This window comes from Dermacentor silvarum, chromosome 2 (genome assembly GCF_013339745.2).
Source record: "Dermacentor silvarum isolate Dsil-2018 chromosome 2, BIME_Dsil_1.4, whole genome shotgun sequence".
Taxonomy (NCBI): domain Eukaryota; kingdom Metazoa; phylum Arthropoda; class Arachnida; order Ixodida; family Ixodidae; genus Dermacentor; species Dermacentor silvarum.
The window spans coordinates 27,532,951-27,549,330 of NC_051155.1; the positions used below are offsets into that span (position 1 = coordinate 27,532,951).

At 43.1% G+C, this 16,380-nt stretch overlaps 1 long non-coding RNA gene and 2 other non-coding genes across 3 annotated transcripts; 2 read left to right on the forward strand and 1 right to left on the reverse strand.

Moving 5' to 3' along the window:
- The first annotated feature begins 4,052 nt into the window (after positions 1 to 4,052).
- On the forward strand, positions 4,053 to 4,124 carry Trnah-gug (transfer RNA histidin (anticodon GUG)). Its single transcript has one exon. It is a non-coding gene; the product is annotated as a tRNA-His (tRNA).
- Positions 4,125 to 4,471: 347 nt separating this feature from the next.
- Positions 4,472 to 4,543, forward strand: Trnah-gug (transfer RNA histidin (anticodon GUG)). Its single transcript has one exon. It is a non-coding gene; the product is annotated as a tRNA-His (tRNA).
- A 4,630-nt stretch (positions 4,544 to 9,173) lies between these two features.
- LOC125942942 (uncharacterized) lies at positions 9,174 to 12,265 on the reverse strand. Its single transcript, XR_007465434.1, has 3 exons — positions 12,111 to 12,265; positions 10,569 to 10,610; positions 9,174 to 9,744 (listed from the first exon to the last, which is right to left on the reverse strand). It is a non-coding gene; the product is annotated as an uncharacterized LOC125942942 (long non-coding RNA).
- Between the last annotated feature and the right edge of the window lie 4,115 nt (positions 12,266 to 16,380).

The window sequence follows — 16,380 nt, forward strand, 5'->3', positions numbered from 1 at the left end:
AATGGTACGCCGAACGAGGGTGCAGACGGCAAGTTGGCCGAGGCTGCTGAGAAGCCGAGTTTGCCGGAACAGCTCCCGACTGCAGAGGTCCAGGCGACCGGAGGCGTTGGTGAAGACGCGGCCGATGACGACGAAACAGCAATGCAGCAGGACAAGGCCGTCTTCGACGGCGACCCGACAACGACCCTTGGTGCCCCAGTCAAGCGCTCCCACGAGGAGACCAAGGACAGGGACGAGAGTGCAACCAACAGCAGTGAGGGACCGCCGACCAAGACGCCGCTGGGAAGGCGGATGGGCTTCAAGCCAAAACCGACCGTTCCTCCTGAGAGAACACCTGGTGACAAAGCACCGGTCACTAACGCCGCCGGGAAGACGGAGGGTCCCGGAGGCGACTAGCCGAGGGCTAGTCGTAAACGGTAAGCACCATGCTCCGGGCCTACATTTTCTCTAGTTCAATATGGCTCTGTTTCCGTCCCTTAGTATTGCCACATTAAACGTGAGAGGGTTGGCGGCTAGTCGTAGGCAAAGTCAGTTCCTACGGTTAGTCACTGACCATGACATAGACGTACTAGCCGTCCAGGAAACTAAGGTAGACGGGGAGGAGGAGACCGGGAGCATGGTGCGACGTTTCACGACTAGGTATTTTGCGGTGGTCAGTCATGCGATTGGCACGTCCGGGGGCTGCCTTCTTTTTGTAAAGAAGCTGCCAGGAATACAGATTCAATAAGTATTTTCTTGTGAGTCTGGAAGGATTGCTTTTTGTGATGTTTTCACGAGTGATGTCGAGTTTCGCATCATATGCGTATACGCACCGAACTCTGTGGATGAGCGTGTCTTATTCTTTTCGAACCTTGAACAGTATGTCCGGTGTGATAAGCGCGTAATCCTGTTAGGAGACTTCAATTGTGTGCTGAGCGCTAAAGACAGAGTCAACAATGCCGGTATGCGTGACAAAAGCAGTGATGGGTTGTCCAATAAAATAAGCGAAAATGAACTTGACGATGTCTTTGAGTGTCTCGAAGCTGGTCATGAAGTGACGTTTACGCGTTTTCAGGGTAGTAGCCATGCGCGATTAGATCGCATGTACATTTCGTTGGATGCAATCCCAAAATACCATGGCTATTGCGTTGTACCTGTGTCGTTCTCGGACCACTGTCTGGTTAAATGTGAAGTCGGCATAGAGAAAAGGAGACATGCTTTCAATTGGGACCTCTGGAAAATGAATGCAATGCTACTAATCGATGAGCCATTTCTTGCCGCAGTACGCGATATGGTTAATAAAATACACGAAGCAACATCGGAAACAATAGCGGAAAAGTGGGAATGCTTTAAACAAAACGTTAAAATGAAAGCCTTGGACCGATCGAGCTGCCTAAAATATGAGAGGGAAGTGAAAGAAAAGGGTTTTAGAACACTACTCAGACAGCTTATTACGCTTGAGTGCAGACAGCCTGGGGCGTACAAAGACGACGTGCGAAACATCAAGCAAAAGCTTGAACAGTTTGATAAAGAGCGTTATCAAGGTGCCATTGTGCGAGCACGTGCCGATGCACTAGCGGCAGGGGAGACGCCCACAAAAAGGGCGCTTGGACTAGAAAAGGCGCACGGACGACGCAACAATGTTGATAAGATTTTAATGAACGGCAGTGTTGTTGAAGACAACGAAAGCATAGGCCGCGCTTTCACTGAGTACTACCAGTCGCTCTTTGCATTCCAGGCTGCCAATTTAGATGGGTTTAAAGCTGCTTTTCTCCATCGTATGCCGCGATTGGATGATGACACCAAAGAAGGACTAGAAGGCAGAATAACCCAGAGGGAAGTCGAGAAAGCAATCGACGATTTGAACCTGGGCAAGTCACCCGGACCTGATGGTCTCAGCGCTGGGTGGTATAAGACGTTTAAAAGCGAACTGGCTCCTTTGCTAGCTGCGGTATTTAATGACGCATATGAGCAGAAATCCTTGCCACCTTCCTTTGGAAAAGCGCACACTATACTAATACCTAAGACCGATCAAATAGATAAACTAAAGCACGTCACATCCTACAGGCCCATATCATTAACTAACATCGATTACAAAATATTTATGAAGGTTATAGCCACCAGACTCCAAAGTGTCATCAAGGAAATAGTCGCTGACCACCAAACTTGCGGCATCAAGGGGCGATCTATTTTTGCGAACATCCATAGGATGCGGTGTGTTCTCGAGTGCTGTGACGTCACCTATAGCGGCGTTGCAGTTCTTCAGCTCGACCTCGAGAAAGCGTTTGACTGTGTCGCGCATGCTATTTTGTTTGCAATCTTAGATCATGTTAATGTTGGTTCCATCACCACTGAGGGAGTGGCCTTGGCGTATCAGAACTGCACAACGCGGTTAATTGTTAATAAGTCACTGGGGGCCCCCATTAACATCATGCGTTCAGTGCGCCAAGGCTGCCCCCTCAGTCCGCTTCTGTTCGCTATATATATTGAAGCAATGTGTCTGGCAATCACTGAAAATGTCAGAATACGTGGTTTTAGGCTGGCAGCGGCCGAAGTTAAAGTACTCGCGTATGCAGACGACATCGCAGTGTGTTGCACAGACAAACCTAGTATAACCGAAGCAATAACTGTAGTGAAGCACTTCTGTGACGTCACGGGCAGCAGAGTAAATTGGGGCAAATCCCTTGGACTATGGCACGGGGAGTGGCCGTCTGCACCGGACCACTTCGCGAACGTGAACTGGATGAAAACTCCTGCACGGTATCTAGGTGTTCCCCTCGACAGCTACAACAGCAGCGAGGAATACTGGAGGAGTCAAACCAAAGAAATGAAAGATAAAGTAGACAGATGGCAAGGAACTAACCTGTCTATTTTTACAAGAGCGACAGTTTGCAATATTTTCTGTATCTCTAAGTTGTATTATGTCATGCAAGTGCTCCATTGTTCCCGGGCAAACGTGCAAAGGCTGCACAGAGTGTTTGCGGTTTTCATCTGGGGTTCGACATGGGAAAGGTGCAGCCGAACAAACTTGTTCAGAAGAGTGAAAGACGGGGGTGTGGGTTTAATTCATCTCTTTGTTAGACAGCTGGTAAACAGATTTTTGTTTTTTTCGCGATACGCGAGACCCTTTTCTGCGCACTGTTTGCCAGCTCAGGTTGAGCGACGCATTGTCTGAACATGTTGTCAGTACAGAAAGCATGACCGGAACACTTCGTGGGTATCTCAAGGAAGTGGTAGAAAGTGTACGCTTCCTCACTGTGCGTTTTTCAAATGATTACCTTTGTGAAGTGAAAAGGAAAACACTGTATAGAGACCTTGCTGATGTACTTTTCCCAGTACCATTATATAGAGCCATATACAGTGGAGGGCCAGGACAGGATGTGCTTAAACGGGTGAAACGCATGGAGGTGTCACCCGGGGTAAAAACATTTTTCTTTAACCTTCATACAGGAACGCTCCCCGTCAAGACTTATATGAAAGAACGGGGTTGTACTGTACCATGGGCATCGCACTGCTTGATATGCAAGCAGCCCGAAACCATAGACCATGTTTTTTTGCACTGTTGGGAGGGGGTTTACTTCTGGGACGTGTTACAGCGAACACTAAAGAAAGAATTGCCAGTGGACCCCCATGGGATCAGGTATCTGTCAATTAAGGACGATGACGGGGTACCTTATGACTTTATTATGCTGATTGCACTCCACTGTTTATGGCGGGCTCGTATGGCAGGGTACCACTGTGACCCCGACGCGAGGCCCGCGAGGATTTATTTCAAAGAATGTGTATCTCGCTTTATTGAAGAACAGAAAATGAAAGTGTATGTACCGGATTGGCTGTCAAGGGTGGTTCCTCTGGCAGCCATGAAGGAATTTTAACGTGACAACGTCGGTCCTATACGGACGGACGACTTACTTGTTTTTTTTTTGTTTTTGTTTTTTTTTTTCAGTACAACAGCGTGCATTTGTGTTATTGGAGTGTGTGGTAATTTGTATGTACTGTCTTATGTCGAAGACCGACAATAAATAAAAAAAAAACAAGATGTGCTATTTCTTCGGCCTACCGTCCTTCGGTGTGCCGTGATCGTATAGTGGTTAGTACCTTGCGTTGTGGCCGCAATAACCCAGGTTCGAATCCTGGTCACGGCAGTATTTTTTTCCTTTATTTAAATGCAGGTAAACGAAAGCACCTCTCGGCACTCATCACGCAGGTTGCTGTAGTAACGCAATCGGTTTCGCAGTGAGAAAAAGATGTGCTATTTCTTCCGCCTCCCGTCTTTCGGTGTGCCATGATCGTATTGTGGTTAGTACCTTGCGTTGTGGCCGCAATAACCCAGGTTCGAATCCTGGTCACGGCAGTATTTTTTTTCCTTTATTTAAATGCAGGTAAACGAAAGCACCTCTCGGCACTCATCACGCAGGTTGCTGTAGTAACGCAATCGGTTTCGCAGTGAGAACAAGATGTGCTATTTCTTCCGCCTCCCGTATTTCGGTGTGCCATGATCGTATAGTGGTTAGTACCTTGCGTTGTGGCCGCAATAACCCAGGTTCGAATCCTGGTCACGGCAGTATTTTTTTCTTTTATTTAAATGCAGGTAAACGAAAGCGCATCTCGGCACTCGTCACGCAGCTTGCAGTAGTAACACAAACGGTTTCGCAGTGAGAACAAGATGTGCTATTTCTTCCGCCTCCCGTCCTTCGGTCTGCCGTGATCGTATAGTGGTTAGTACCTTGCGTTGTGGCCGCAATAACCCAGGTTCGAATCCTGGTCACAGCAATATTCTTTTTCTAATTTATATGCAGGTAAACGAAAGCGCCTCTCGGCACTCGTCATGCAGCTTGCAGTCGTAATGCAAACGGTTTCGCAGTGAGAACAAGATGTGGTATTTCTTCCGCCTCCCGTCCTTCGGTTTGCCATAGAGAAACGTACTACGTAAAGAGTGGCCACAAGGGCCGTTTCGCGGCCGTGCAATTGAGGGTCTGACCATTAGCCAGATGGCGTACCCTTACAAAAAAATTGTTCAAAAGTTGAAAAGTCATTGGTCAATGTCAACAAATAGCTTTGAAAGCACATTGACGCTTTGTTGAAACATTATTGAGGAAATTGTTGACAGGTGTTGAAAATTGGCCCGCGACATTTTATTGAAACATCATTGGGTTGTTTCAATTTGAGAAGTCATTGATGTATTGCTGAAACCATGTTGAATTCCAATATTGAAAGCCCGTTGAAGAACTGTTGTAGATGTGTTGAATGTCAATATTGAAAACCTGTTGAGACATTGGTGAAATATGTTGAATGCCAATATTGAAACCACATTGACATAATGTTGGAACTGTGTTGAATGTCAATATTGAAACCCCATTGAAATATTATTGGAGCAGTAATGAACAATATTGAAACCCCATTGACATATTATTGAAGCATTGTTGAACATCAATATTGAAACCCCATTGAAGTATTATTGGATGAGCGTTAAATGTCAATATTGCTTGATGGAGGCAAAAGGTGCCACGCATCAGAAACAGGACACAAGAGGAAGAACACAAACACACATGTTAAGCACCAAATGCCAAATGTGTGTTGTCTGTGTTCTTCCTCTTGTGTCCTGTTTCTGATGCATGCCTTTTGCCTCCATTACGTTATACCAACAAGCCCAACATGCAATATTAGTCAATAGTGCAACATCATTTAAATATTATTGGTGCAGTGTTGAATGTCACTATTGAAATCACTTTAGAGCCCACTGAAATATGCTGTTTGGTGAGTAGTGTTGAAAAGTGCACTAGACTTTTCTTTAAATACCATTGAGCTACGTTGAGTCTCATAGCATTACCATTGATACCATATTGATGTGGTCCTTGCATACTAGAGGACAGGGGCAAACTTAAATGCAGGCACTTCTGTATTGCAGACCTGGGTCACCCAGGAACCAAAACAAAACTTTTAGATATAGCCTGTAATAAAACATATTATAGAGCTGCTAGCAGAACCATTATGCCAGTTTTTGAATTGGCTTAACACACAAAATCAATACTCCTGCACGAAGTCAACAGCTCAACATTGATGTGGACAAAAAGCATTTTTTCTAGATGAATTGTTTATTGAAGCTAAACATTTGTTAACTGTACAGCCATGTCTGCCTTGAGATCAAAAAATTCCTAACGCAATCTAGTAACTGCCAGCAGCCTGATACAATAACGAAATTGAATACTGAGGGATGTAAAGTTTGCGTGGCCCTAAAGTAAAGCATTTCTCAAAATTGAAATAAATAGCAAATAAATAATATACAAGCATTACAGTAAATAACATTTAAAATGTACTTGCTTTCTCTATTTGGTAGCCAGTAACTTAATAATCATGGCACAATTTGAATGAGCCCACTGAGAGTCTTAATGGTGTTTGCCCAGTTTACTAAACATTATGTACCTCTGAAACGACATGGTAATTACCATAAGTTGTGCCATGGTAGCAGTTTATTGTGCTGCATTGCTCGTTGCTCGATCCAGTTGCGTTTATTGCCATGATTACTAGGTTCCTGGGCAGGTCATTACATTTACCTACCAAGCGATTTATTCACTTTGACTACTTAAGATTTTTATCTGATAGACAGTGACCATTAGATACCTGCTGGAAGACTTAAATGGAACTGGCATGAGGAAAAATTTTTTTTTATTTTTGAGTGCCGCAAAACAAGTTAGAATGAAAAAGTTTGCAAGAAATCAGATTTCATGCGTACATGAAAGAAAGCACATCGCTGCCTTGCCCGAGAACTGTTGTTGCACTCTGAATTTAAGCAAACTTTTACCTCTTAATTCTTACTGTTTTGAAATAGCAAAATAAACCATCACTACAAACATGTGTTAATATGTAGTTTTTCTTAAACAGAACCACTCTGACAATAACACAGATTCCACTTTCCGGTGTATTTATGAAACCTAATTTTCTGTAAATTTTCTCCCTGTGCCTGCTTTATCAAACAAACTTGAAATGGTGTGCCGTCATGGAACAGTCTTGGCATGAAATGACCCGAGATACCTATGAAATAAAATAGTCAAGAAACGCTATCTTTTGTAGAAATATATTAAAAATGTATGTAAAAATGAACTAAAATACAAAGCGCAACACTTGTGCAATTAATTATAATCACAACACAGTACTTGTGTCTGAACCATCCAACCTGGCCTTTTCCGGTGACTAGAAACATCATAATAATAAAAAAATGTTGAGGGCTGCAAGTGCACAACACTTAACTGTCCACAGACTTGAGCTCTTCTGGACACTTCAGGTCCCTTGCGAGAAGTGAGGCCAGAGTGTTCTTAATGTAGGCCATGTTTGTCCCAGGAAACTTGTGACAGGTAAAGTCTGTAAAAAAAGAATAACAGCATGAGGTTTAAGATGAATGTTCCACATGCAAAAGTGCGACATACAGTACACCCTGTTATAATGAAACTGTTTCATTTGTTTTGTTTATTCAAAGCTTTCAGGAGTTCAATTCTAGAGAATGACCAGCTTTGAAAGTGGAGTGGCGCCGGAGGACTCCACTTAGTACAATATGCAGAAGGCAAACAGGAAAAGCCCACTGTGGCAGAATAACTTCATGAGTATCCTTGGTGTGAAAAATGTGAACGTTGCTTGCTTAGGAACAAAATGGTGGAAAAAATACTTCATACTGTTGGTGAAAAAACTTAAAGGTAGACTAGGTAGACTACTGGCAAATAAAATTAGTTCCCTCAACAATCATAATCAAAATGTGCAGTACTTTATTGCACTTTTCCTTGCAGGAGTTGCTCCAAATACGGTTATGCGGCCAGAATTGAGAATTGTATATCTGAATTTCTATTAAGAGCTCATATGCAACTGGAGTGCACTTCTCGCATTATGATGGCCATTCTTATGCCTCTCTACTTAAAAGAAAATACTGCTTATAACGAGGATTTACTGCAGTTGCACGCCAACCTGGTTACACTAACACAAATAAATGCGAAAAAGAAATACGAAGAAATGCTCAGTCTTACAAGAGGAATATGCAAGTAGATTGACTCTGCTAATCCTTTGAGGGTCAGTGCCATGCATGTAGAGTGGCGGAAACAAATCGTATGGTCACGACCATAAATATGAGGCAGCGAAAGAACATATAAATAAGCATACCTTTTAAGAATGAAGTGTGCCCAAGCATCACATTACAGATTCTGTAACCTTCTGCGACTTCTACAAAAATCCTGATTGTGCTGTTGCCCCTTGGCTTCTTCCAAAACTGATCTTTCTCTTTACTCTATGGTGCCATCACTGCAGTAGTTTGGGAGTATTCACCTAGTTTAATGTTTTGTGAGTGTCATTCCATTTAAAAAATGTGATTATGCTAGTTTGCCCTGCACGCTACAATAAACATGGAGTAAAACAGCGGACACTAAGAAAGCTTTGTCACTTTGTGACCTAAAAAATTATTTACCCATTTTTTTCTCGATAGGTCACTCTGAAGAACAATCCAGACTAAAAATATAACGCTTAAATTGGCGGACGTATTTCCAGAAAATATGTGATCCTCAAAGGGTTAAACATGAACACCTACGAAGCTCATTCAATCTTTGATAAATCTAAACCCATAGTACTTGAGCACTGGTTTATAATAACGCTGAAAACAGGCAAGTGCGTCCTTGAAGTAAGAAAGCATTAGACATTTCCAACAATTTCAGAGTGGGAGCTGTGGACATGCCTCATGTTCTGTAAGAAGCTTTATATAGTAGCTGCCAAGGGCCTATTGATTACTGATCATTTTATGGGAACGTGAGGCAAAGTCAAATAAATATCTGTTTTTTCCACATCCTAGAATACAATGCGATAAATTGGATCTTAATAGGTTGAGTGCCTAGAATGAATGGACATTGCTAAACATAGCAATGTTGACAACGAAGTTGGCAACTGTTCCAATTGTTGCTTTGATCGAAACAACCAAACAATTATGCCCCATAACTTAACCTCCCTCTGCTGAAAGGCTACTGTCTGCCACCACATGGACCTCCTTCAAGACAGGAGCAACTTTAATTCAATGTGGTTTGTTGAAATAGGTGAAACCACTATGTTTTGCGTTACAGAATCTGGAGGGCCGTTTTGATTGCTGAAATTTGGTGAAGTGCTGTCCCTCGAGTTGAGCAGTAACTGCACTTGAGCATAGCTTCTCCACAATTCCTATATTATAGCAGCACTTTCAGGCTACTTAAGCACACCCGCTATACCACCAGATTGGTAGCATGCTTCACAGATTGGTACTACAGATTGGTAGTTGCTTCATTGCAATGACAGTCAAGTAGTGCAATTAATGAGCAAATACACTTAACTTTGTCAGTTGGAGCCACCAATCACTTCTGGCAGTTAAGGCTGCTTTTAAAATTTAGCACTTTAGTATGGAGGCATTAGAGACTTGAGATCAAATGAACATTCATTCCAAATAGTAGGCTATTGTAGCACGTAGTTGCAGACACAGGCTACTTGAAAGTCATTTGTTGTGCTAATAGCAAGCTGGTAATTCCAAGTACAAAATGTGAATGCAAAAATGCAATGGGAAAAAGGATGTACGGTACTTGCCTTTAACAGCGTTGACCCTGATAAGGCCAAGAGCCTCTTTTTGCCTAATGGTGGTGTTGTTTCCGAGAAGTGAGTGGCCCATGAGGTTCTTCTCTCTAAACACATGGTGAATCAAGGCCCTTGCAAACTTGCCTGGTCCACCATGGCAAGCTGTGCCAGAATCATCTGAATGAGCACTTCTCCAACCTATGTGAAACGACACGTTTAGGTAAATATTAGTGAGGTAGTTTAAGGATTTTAAGCACATTTACAGAACAGCCACACTCCAAATAAATCACAGAAATACTGCCTGCTCCAGACCTAAAATTTGAACTAATGTCACTAATAAAAACAACTAAAACTAATGTCATAGCTTGTTATGCTGTTAGGATGTCATGTGCTTCAGAAAAACAAGGATTCACCCAGTACAAAATAAAATAGTAAGTAAACCAAAGCATCGTAAACTTTAATGCAAGTAGCCATTTTTAAGATACTTCACATACTTTCGGGTGTCTGTCTCTAACTATTTTCCAGCGAATTTGTGTCACTTAGTGGTCAATGGCCTAATGGGTAGGGCTGCTATGTTGAGGGAAGTGGGTTAATAACCATCTGATGGACCTGCTTCGATCTCTGGGTATGTGACTCGGAGTACGTGCCACTCTTCAATGAACCTCTTTCACGCTATCTTGGCCAACTGCTGCTTGCGTTGGCAAGCAGCAGTAGCAGCTCAAACAGGAAGATAACTCTCGACGTTAATGCGATTACCACTACACATCAGATTCGCTTGCTGTGTCCCAGACTTACTCAGCTGAATGTGTACATAAGACAAAGGCAGGGTGTGCCAACTGCCCACCCCTCATTAAATAAATGAATCGACTCGCAAATCAAAGGCTATGCAAAATCGCAAAGGAGACACTTAATGCTACCATTTTTACTAAATCTGAAGGAGAATACCTCCCGGCAATACATTCTCCTGGCAACAGTGAATTTGATCATGGTGACGCTAGACGATGAATGGCCAAAGAATTCACCTTTCGCATTCCGGCTGTGGCGTCTCCAGGCTCATTTTGATTCTGAAAACAGATGTCAGTATTAAAATGTGAGGCCACGATAACTCAAAAGCAGCAATCAAAACATCTACATGGACGATTAGGCCGACATAAATGGATGGATATAAATGACCCATTGAAAACATAAAAGCATGGCTGCTCTTGCCACTGGCAGTGTGAGGTAGGCAAATAATTTATTTTTAATTTCTCTCCTAAATTTTAAAATTATTTTTGCTTATCTACTGAACTGTTGCGGCCACATCTTAAAGGTAGGTCGTTCATATAAAACCAGTATTGCATTTTTTTACTCCCCGTCTAACTGCTGCTACTGCAGTTTGCTTACTCTCTAAGTATTCCACAGAACTGCTCCACCAACAAACGATTGTTCCGAAGCTTATGTCACAGCGTCATTTATTTCACAAGGATACGCTCCCCTTTCACTCTCTCTCCTTTTTAGTGTGTGAATTCAAAGCAAAAATAACTTACTGATATAGCTGTCTACTTCTATCTCATAAAACGCCTTGCTACTTTTTGACATTTGTCGATAACGCCTACATGCCACTGGAAGCACAGTGGGACGACACGGCAAATATGCCCAAGCATCTCGTTCCTTTACTGATTTTCGAACTTAGTTAGATCAATCAGTTACTGAAGGGTCAAAGGCTGAAACTTCACAAGATGACATTATTTTGAATGTTTCATCCTACTAAAGCAGAACATAGAATCCCACAGAATCTGCCTTTTCCGTGAATATAGAGCGCCTAGGCGAAGGCGTTAGCCAGAAGTACTCGATGGCGTCGAAGGGAGATAATGGTTAAAAAAAAAGTTCACCGCGCGCGTACAGGCGGAAAACAAACCACACATAACCTGATGATTTCACAGCATTCGCTGGCATCAGCCCTTTTTTATCTCACCTATCACATAGAATCACATACACGCCCTTGCAATTCTTTATTATTATCGCGCCACAGCGCGTGTCTACCGCACGGCGTGTCAGCGGACTCTGGGCACTCGATCCTGAAGCGAACAGCGCAGCAGAATACATTCGAACGGCAAAACACCTCGCGCATATTTTCGCCGATCCCGACACGCCATGTAGTAGATGCACGTCAATGGACGGCGTTGCGCGAACGAAATATACTTGATTACAGTACAGTTCGGATTATTTCACGTCGCATTGTTTCCGCCAAAACGGCAAAGCACGAGCGCTCATTAATAAGGCTAATTTCAATCGGTGCTGGAACACCGTACCAAAAATCGTGGCGCGCCCAACATGCCCTGTTTTAGCTGGCTCCACATAGCTGCTTTACGTCGCCGCAAGCGCGCTGTGAAGTTAAATCAGGACAAAACTTTACGCTCAATATCACAAATCTAGTGCTGCACAACCAATTCTCGCAACGGAAGGATAGTACTAGTAATGAAAACGAGCACAGAGGCGCGTGGAAGACACGCACGGGCTCTGTACGCACTTTTGCTGAAAGCGTCGCAATGAACGAGCAAGCGGAATTCGAAACACTCACTCACCTTCGATGTGGCTGAGTCGGAGGCGATCATGGTGATCTTCGAGGCAACGTGTAGCCCATAAAGAGCGAGCAACAAGTTGGAATATACCAAAGATGTCACAGCGAGGCAAAGGGCACAGAAAACTCAGCAAACTCATCACGCAACCCTCACACATACGCCGCAGCGGCACACACATACTTCCGGAATGCACCAAAGAGTCAACAGCGCAAGCGCGCATTCACACAAAAACGCGCATACAAATCCACGCTTTCATAGACGTGAATTGCAATATTTTTTAACAAATCTTGTAATTTAATAGTATTTCTTAAGAATTTCTGTGGTTTGCTAGAGTATGAAAGTTTTCTGCTTAGGTTCCTTGAGGAACTATTTTCTTTATCGCGGTAACGCAGTGCGCCGGCCGGTCACGTACGGAGCGCGCGGGAAATAGTGCAAAATTCAAACGTCGCAAATGTCGCGCCCTGTGTGCGCGCACAGTTTTCATCGTTTGTATTAAAAAGAAATATTTATTTTAACACGTGAAGCAACCGGCGCGATATTAACTACGGACCAGCAACGTACAAAATTGTTGCTGTTCGTGCTTGTTAGTTTTACATCATGACAAACGGTAGACAGCATGCCGTACCATTGATTAAACATTTGTACCTGTGCTTTTGCGCTACGATTTGCCACCGGCAAAGTATAACAGCGTAGATTGTGCGTGGTGGCCAAGCAGTTTCCCAGCACACTGGCCAGCACCCCGTCTCTACGTGTTACAGCATAGACCTAGGCTTCCATGTAAAATATGGACACCATGTCGCAGAGGTCACCCAAACTTGTTTCATTTTATTGTGCGCTAAAGGCTAACAACTAAACGAAACGCACTCTTTAAAAAATGTCACAGTTCTGCCCTAAGGGCGAAGCAATGAATGCGATAGCAACACAGCAATGTCATACGAAGTAAGGTGAGCGGCTTTGGTAGCAATATGAATTGTAGTAAACATGAGCTGATTAAGTAAGCAGGTGTGCTGCGGCGTAAGTAGACCGACATGAAGAGAGACTCGATGACCACGAGAAGGTGCGTGTGAAACGGTGGTGTTGATGAGAAGCGCTTCCCGTGGGCAGCGCGTGCGAAGGGACACACCTGTAGCGCTGCACTGCCGATCCGGACAGCATTGCATGTGTAGCGTGCGTTGGAAAATGTGGCCCGACTATTACTAACTGAATGAACAAGCCTGGTGTGAGCGCGCACAAACAAACATGAATATATCACACTGAATGACTGCAGACAAGGACCGTCAAAACTCTGGCAGCAAGCTCATACGCCGCAGCGGCGAAAGTACGTGCGGTCTATCGCTTCAACGGAAACTGAGCGGCGAATGCACGGCGCATAAAGGTCAGAGCCGTGTGGAGATAAGAGACGGTGCGAGCGAGCGACGAGCGCGGTTGTTGGCAGAGTGGAAGTGCGCCCCCCCTCCCTCCGGCGCTGGCTTCCCGCTTCCTTGCTTGCGCGTGGGAGATTGAGTGCGTTTGCTCTCCGTGATAGCGCGCGTCCCCGCACGCTTCCGCTCGGGCATACGGCACGCGGCGAAGATTTTATCTATAGGGAACCTCACGGCGACGGCGACGACGACGGCGACGCCGACGGCAGAAATCCGGTTGAAGTGTCCATATAATTGCTATCGCAATAAAAACATATTTATTTATTATGCATACATACTACTTTTCCCACCATCTTGCCCATATTTAACATGGAGGCAATACCGTTTTCTGACACAGACAGGGCACTGGCCACTTACAATAGAAGCCGATGGGAATCCAGCAGGTGCCCAATCATCGGTCATTGGTCACTGCTTGTTGGGGACGTTTGTCCTGTGCTCCAATTTTGTCTTCTCTCTCTCTCTCTCTCTCTCTCTATATATATATATATATATATATATATATATATATACATAGAGGGTGGTCATTTTTAGCTCTTACGGAATTGTTAGAAATCGCCTGTGGCAGGTAGCATAACTCTTATCATTGAGCTAGGTTAATCGTTGAGGCAGACATCAGTAGCACGAGCAATCAAAACATAGATTGAACTAATTAACAAGAAATCACTAATTAACTTCTTATTTTATTACTTAACGACACATATTGCGATTTACGAATTTGAGCCGGTGAGCTTGTCAGGCGTATCCACTGGGAATTAATTTCCCGAATGACACCGGTTTGAAGATAGGCGCCATCAAACTCGCCGTAAAAATGCACTGTTGTTCCACTTACTTTGTTACCAAAATGCTGTTTTATACATTGAAGCACAAAAGTAACTAAAACGCCCATGTATTTCGCGCCACACTTTGGGCAATAATATCTCGAAACTGGTGTTATCCTGGAAATTCATTTTAGGTGGATGCGTCTTGCAAACTCACCGGCTACAATTCATATATTGCAATATGTGTCGTAAAATAATTAGCTAAGAAGTTCATTAGTAAATTTTTGTTAATTATTAGAATATTAGTTGCAATTTCTTGTGTTACTAACGTCCGTTTCTTCGATAACCAAGCTAAGCGATAAGAATTATGCTACCTGCTACAAGCGATTTTTAAAAATTTTCGTAAAGCCTATAATTTTGAACACCCAGTATATACAGGGTGTCCCAACTTTCTTGCACCGACACTTAAATATATGCAAATGCCACGTAGCTGGACAGAACCAATGTAATGTTGTTTGCCGTCGCTTACAGATACTCATTTTTTGCATTCGATAAATAATTAGATAATCATTATAATTATTAATCAATTAATTATAAATAATTAGCTTCTCAGATATTATATTTAGATTAAAAGTGTCAATCAGAAAATTATAGAGCAACAGGAAAAATTCCCGATACAGCGTTCTATTCCCCAATACGTGGTACATAAAAGTGTTTTTCCGAGCGTGAAAGAAACCCGCCGATACACGCATAGTGCCTCGAGCGGCTAGTTGTGCGGCAATTTTGCGTGTATTCGCGGGCTTCTTTCACGCTCGAAAAAAAAAAAGAAAAAGAAAAAAGTCACTTTTATGTTGCACGTATTGAGCAATAGAAAGCTGTATCGGGAGTTTTTAGTGGCAGGAGCGTCGAGTGCCATTTGTTCTTTGGACAATACTTCCGGTTCACCTCCTGAGATGACCAGGAGGTGAAAATAAATCGAAAAAATAGTACAGTACTAAATTCACGAACTTCATTATAGATATGATATCAGAGCATAAGTTTAGGTATAAGTTGAGTTACTGAAGTGTCTGGAATAATTATAATTAATTAGCTGAGACGACCGGGGACGCAATCCAAGTAAATCAGGAAAATAGCAAAAAATGGTTCAGTTCAGAATTCATGACTTTCATTATAGATATGATATCAAAGCATAAGTGTTGTTGCAAGCTGACTTGCTGAAGTGTCTGGGATAATCATAACTAATTAGCTGAGACGAGATTAAAAATAAATCAGGAAAAAAATAAAACAAAGTAGTACAGTGCAAAATCCATCGGTTTCTTTATAGACATGTTATCAAAGCATAAGCTTAGTCCAAGTTGAGTTACTGAAGTGTCTGGAATAATTATAATTGAGCTGAAATCACTTATTACTGCTTACCAAAGCATAGAACACCAACGCCGGGATGCGAGTGCCAAAAAGAAACACCTAAGTGAAAGTTTAAGGTTGCCTACTCTTTTAAGCATGAAATGCTTTTAGCTCCCGATGTCGGCGATCTTCAAGTGACCTTGAGCCAAAAGCCAAAGCTGTTATCCGGGCACTCAAAACGAGTACATGCAGGCAAGTTGAAAATGAAATTTAGTCACCCGTAGGCACGAGTACAACTGTGGTATGGACCTAGAGTGCAATATAACGTACCGTAGATGCACTAGATTGTACTACATATAAACAAAACATTTGAGCAAACAAAATAGTAAATGGTGTCTGCTTGACACTGGCTTTGCCCGCACATCAAAAACCACTATGACAAGTTGCGAGAACAAAACGAGATCATCCGAGCAACCAGTCAAACTTGAAAAAATGCGGTCTATGGCACCAACCCTTTACTACACATGCAAGTTACTCTCCAAACAAATTACAAAAAAATATTGCTTGCGAGTTCTTCCGAATGTTTCTTGACAATATCACTCAAGCTGTAACTTCTATTACGCTGAAGTTTTATTTGTCATTTCCAATAGCGACGTTCCAAAGGCAGGGGCAGATACAGGGGCAGATAAAGTCGGCCGATCCTGGAGGCAATGCAGAAAGGGTCCAAGATCAATGGCACCCATTTCATGT